Here is a 5,996-nt window from a genome sequence, read left to right on the forward strand (position 1 = left end):
GATAGCACTAGATATACTCCCAAAAATCCCACAAACGAAAGATCTAGATGGATAACAGCTCAAGCAACGAATCATTACCTTCAAAGAAGATTCCAACAGAAGAATAAGCCAAAACCTTGTAAATCCCCTTGCTCCAAGCCTCTTAATCTTCAAAGATTTCTTCAACAAACACTTCTTCAAGATCCAAATGCTCTCTAATTCTCTCAAACGAAAATTAGGGTTTCTGGACTTCAAGGGAGAGTAATGAGGCTAGGGAGAGGGTATTATGTTCTTTATATAGGGCTCAACCCCCGGGATTTGGGTTTTCTCCACACAGCACCAACTCTCTAAGTCCAGCCACTGACTCGCCGAGTTGGCCACTTAACACGCAACCAGAATCGCGACCCTACTCGCTGAGTCTACCTATGGACTCGTCGAGTAGACTATCCACATTTTCACTTTGAACCCTGAACATGAACTCCTGAACTCGGGATGTTACAATTCTCGCCCACTTAAATTAGGCTTCGTCCTCGAAGCCTGCGGCAACACAACTCCAGAAACTATTCTCGCAATGCACCACCTGGCATTAACCAAACCAGGTTCCTCAAAACACTACCACTGAAACCCAAAACATAACTCTTCCCCTGCGGTGTTCGGACCACCGCCTCAAACCGGCCACCGACCTCATCCTTGGATAACCACACTTATCAACCGAGTACCACTCCATGATACTTCACTCATTCCAGATCTCAACAATCACTCGACTCTTACGAGCTAGATATAACCCTGAACCACCGGGATCCCGACCCGGTACCACACTGCTATCATTTTTCCTCGTCAGACATATATTTCACCGAATTCACTGCTGAGATTTAACCTGCTCCCTTATTGAGTCCTACTCTATCCCTTCCATGCTGACAGGATGACACATCCTATAGCCTCAGAGAAACTCCTATGAGTTCTCCTCCGCAATCACATACACATGCAGATTTGGCTCTAGCATTCTCGGGTTGGGAAAACCCGACACACTGACGACACCTCCAAACATCCCCAAGATGAATTACCACTACATGCATAATTTCTTGTTCACAACCAAACTAGGAATCTAAGGCTCCATCGTTTCATCCCTTCCGAGCCTCTTTGGCTCTACACCCTCGAAATTCCTTCCGTGACCTCAGCAGACATCCAACCCGGATGAGTTTCATACCACCGGCTCAAACACACTACTCAATAACCATAATTGGAACACCTCAAATATACCCCCGTGCTACTGCTTTTACTTTCGTGAACTTACACTCCCTCTCAGAGCTACATACCTTTTCCTTTCCTTATCCAAGGAAATCTACTTGGTCGCCTTGTCACTACAACAAGTGCCACTGTGTTCGCCCATCGCTACACCATTCCCTTATAGCATAGCCGCTATTCCATGCACCACACATGCTCTGAATCTGATCACAAGGACTATCGAAGTCCATACCCCACCTTTTACTAACATGATCAATACCCGGGGCCAGACCTATTGTTTGCTATTGCATGGTGACATAATCACCCATTCTCTGCATACAGATCCACTAACACATACAGAGTTTCCAACATGACTGGACCGCCTTACCAGGACTTCAGCCTGACTGGCACGCCTTCCGGCCTGAACGGTACGCCTTCCGGCCTGACTGATTCGCCTTCCGGCCTTCAGTCTCTCCGGTCCGCTCAAAATATACATTCATCATCTCGAGCTATTCCTCCTAGAAATCTCTCCCTTACATATTGTTCTAGCCTTCTAGGGGTTCCAAACTCAAACTCCATTCCATATACCCAGATCCCGGCCTAACCCTAGGCCTCACAACAACCAATCACCCTATCCGGAATCCTTGGTTTGTACTCCGCCCCATCGATCTGTCACTTACTCATACCAGCCCACACTCTTGGCTAACTAAAACACTATTGGATCCCAAACAGCTAATCAGACTCTAACACTTATCGATCCTCCTGAGAATTTTCCAATTCTCCCCACTTAGAGCACTGACTTCCAACCTCCGGTGACCTAACCAGCATCACTTGAACAACCTCAATCAACATATTCCCCTTATCCATGAACTGATTTCCTCTAGAACGAGCGACCTTCGCGAAATCACATCCCATCATCGCACATCTCGAACTCTAAGGGAGTTCGATCCTCAGCTGAACACTCCTCAAATTGCAAATGCTACACCCGACATCCAGACCAAAAGCCTAATTTCCACCAACAGTCCCCATGAATGATAACCAACTAAGACTCCCAAAACCAAAACACTCAATCATACGATCAATCCAGCGAAAGGACGAACGAATATAATACCATGAATCATGCAAACGAGACTAGCAAATATACAATACTCCATAACAACCACAAGATAACAAGATGGATACATACCTGCAGCTACATCTGGCTCTGCTCTGACCTCCTCAGCAGTAAGCTGAAAAGCTCGACCCTGAGCCCTTGGAGGCTCCGCTCCAACCTGGCCCCCGCCAGTAGTCCTCAAAGTGGCCGGTGCTAGAACCTGCACTGGCCTGGAAACTAGCTGTGGATAGTTGGCCCTCATGTGATCAACCTGATGACACTGAAAACAAATCCTCATAGCTTAAACCGGGGCTGACTGACTGCAATCCCTCGCATAATGCCCCACTCTTCCGCACTTGCGGCATGCACCACCAGACCTACAAACTCCGGTATGACCCTTCCCGTACTTCTCACAAGTACGGCCGCTCTGAGTGTCCAGCCTGGAATCAACGGTCTGGGACCGTTTCGGCACCGGATGCGACTGCACCGGGGCCTGCCTCTGCTCTCTCAAATGTAACTCAATCTCCAACTCACACCGCCGAGCGGCCTCCTGCATCTCCAGTAAGGTCTCGCACCTCTGCGTAGACATAAATTGCCTGATATCCCTTTTAAGCATACTCAGATATTGGAACATCTGACTCTGCTCCGAAACAAACTCAGGGCAAAACATCGCCCTCTCAGTGAACATCCTGGTGATCTCCGTCACCGACTCCGAATCGTGCTCCAGTTCCAAGAACTCCTGAGCCAACCTCTTCCTCTCAACCCGTGGAACATAACGGGTACAGAACATCTTCCAGAACTGATCCCAAGTAACCGCAACCCACTGCGCATCAGAATATGATCCCATAGACAACCTCCACCAATCCATTGCCCCGAGCCTCAAAAGGTTCAGAGCACACCTCACTCTCTGATCCACGGGACATGAACACGTGAAGAAACAACCCTCCATGTCCGACAACCATCTCATAGCAATGATCGGATCCTGAAATCCATCAAAAGTAGGGAGCTTCGTATTATCGAAGTCCCGATACTGAAAACCCTGACTGGCTCCTCCACCTGCCGCTGCCACAGCTGCTGCGGCTACCGCGACCGCTTTCTCTGCGAGAGCCGCATAGCGCTCATCAAAATACTCAACCAAAGCGGTCTTGATCGACCTAAACAGTTCCGTCAACTCAGCCCGGAACATCGCAGCAACCTCATCATGTAGGATCTCACGAATCCTGGCATCCAAATCATCGAAACTAATCAGATCAATGATCTCGGGCGGCGCTGACCCTCCCTGACCGCCCTCTCCTGCTCCCGATCCTGATCCGGATCCACTCCCAGCATGCCTCGTAACCACCATACTGGAAATACACCGCCATAAAATCAGATGCTTCCCTAATAACCCGGGAACCAACTCCCGACTCGACCCTAGAGGTTGTCACTTCCTTGATATGCGTATGGGTCCTGTGCTTTCAGTAGTACGGGCCCATACTACCTTCCACACCTACCCATATTTATATCAAGTATCACCACAACACCCTAGCGATAAACATATACATGGCAAACACTCCATCCTCACTTATAGAGGAACTGATAACTACCTCTCATATTAGGAACCCTAGGCTAGCAGGCATCATGTAATCAGACAATTCTATCATGCAATTCCTGAAGATCCCTAGCCTAGTACTAGCATGCTGTTCTAACATATCACATAATCAAATAACTTTGTATGGTATTTTGGGGTCTACTTATTGGCTCTGGCTGATCGTACCTCCGCATCCTCTTTTTCTTATTTTGAAAACCATTTTAATTTTCTTTTGAAAACTCTCCTTGATTTGAGACTGGATTCACACGAATGTTCCTGCAATTCACTCAAATCAAGGCTCCAATACCAACTTGTAACGACCATAAAAATTACAACCAATTTAAACTTTTCAAAAACAACTATAATTGTTAAGTTATTACAAAAAGGTTTTCAATTCATTTATTATCAGAGTATCCCAGAAACATCAACATAAAACTGAGGAGCGGTACGATCACGCCTTCGCCTTGCCATGATCTCCTGAAGTACCTGAAACAATACACTGAAACTGTAAGCCCTAAAGCATAGTGAGTTACCCCCAAAATACTACATACAACACATACGCCCTTCCAGGCCATAACTCCATGGGATCTTCCGATCCGAAAGTCTCAGGGGATTTCCATCCGATAACTTTGTTGACCTTCCGGTCCATACTCTGTTGACCTTCCGGTCCATATCAAGTTGACCTTCCGGTCCTTACCATACATAGCATACATAGCACATAAAATATCATATTAACCTTCCGGTCCTTATCATACATAACATGCATAGCACATACATAAATATCATATTAACCTTCCGGTCCTTATCATACATAACATGCATAGCACATGCATATCTCATAACCACATATAACATGTTGAGCTTTCGGTCCATAAAATACTGCTCATATCATAACATAACACATGTAGCTCTCATAACATCTAACAAAATATGTCTCATACTCTTCATAGCACATAAGACCTTTCGGTCACACATATACCACCCTAACTATCAGGAGACCGACCCTAACCAGGTCTCTAACATATACCATCATAACTATCAGGATGCAAACATAGCAAAGCAATAACGTAACAGCAATACCCGGATTTCTGTCCGATACAGGGCCGACCTTGGTGCCGTAGACCCTGTCAGTATAGTGAGGATAACTCACCTTGCAACTTTCAACTGAAGAGATAAGATCACGCTGCTCCAACCTCTGACACGAACTTCACCACTGATTAATAACCAAAACACTGAACTCAATAAATACCAAAATACCCTTGGAAGACAACTGGTCAACACAAGACTATCTGGACTCGCCAAGTCATCCCGTTGACTTGTCGAATCCCAATGCTCTGAAACTCCCATAACACGACTCAACTCGCCGAGTCGCCCCAAGACTCGCCGAGTCCCATAATCTAATCGTACTCAACTCACTGAGTCATCCCTTGACTCACAGATTCACAGCTCAACCAGGAAAGGTTAGGACCTCACGACCAGACTCGCCGAGTCCAAGGCTATCTTCAACCAACTCGCTGAGTTGTTCGTCCAACTCGTCGAGTTGCTGCCTATCTTCATGCAACTCGCCGAGTACACCCATGTGACTCGCCAAGTACCACTAGCTCTTAACCCATACAGAGGCTTTCAATGCCATGCAGGGTCTCTAATCAATAGATCTACTCTTATACAAGCCATCCATCATGTAAAGTGGCAAACATTATGTGAATCCAGGGAGATCTAAGCATAATACACTCTAGAGCTAGGGTTTGGGAGTAAAAGGCTTCATTAACAACTCTTGAATAGGGACTTTATGCTCTTATGTATCATCACTACTCTAGATCTTAGGTAGCAACCTCAGATCCAACCTCCAAACTCAAGATAACACTAGATATACTCCCAAAAATCCCACAAATGATAGATCTAGATGGATAATAGCTCAAGCAACGAATCATTACCTCCAAAGAAGACTCCAACAGAAGAATAAGCCAAAACCTTGTAAAGCCCCTTGCTCCAAGCCTCTTAATCTTCATAAATTTCTTCAACAAACACTTCTTCAAGATCCAAATGCTCTCTAATTCTCTCAAACAAAAATTAGGGTTTCTAGACTTCAAGGGTGAGTAAAGAGGCTGGGGAGAGGGGATTATGTTCTTT

This window comes from Lactuca sativa, chromosome 8, assembly GCF_002870075.4.
Source record: "Lactuca sativa cultivar Salinas chromosome 8, Lsat_Salinas_v11, whole genome shotgun sequence".
In the NCBI taxonomy this organism is placed as follows: domain Eukaryota; kingdom Viridiplantae; phylum Streptophyta; class Magnoliopsida; order Asterales; family Asteraceae; genus Lactuca; species Lactuca sativa.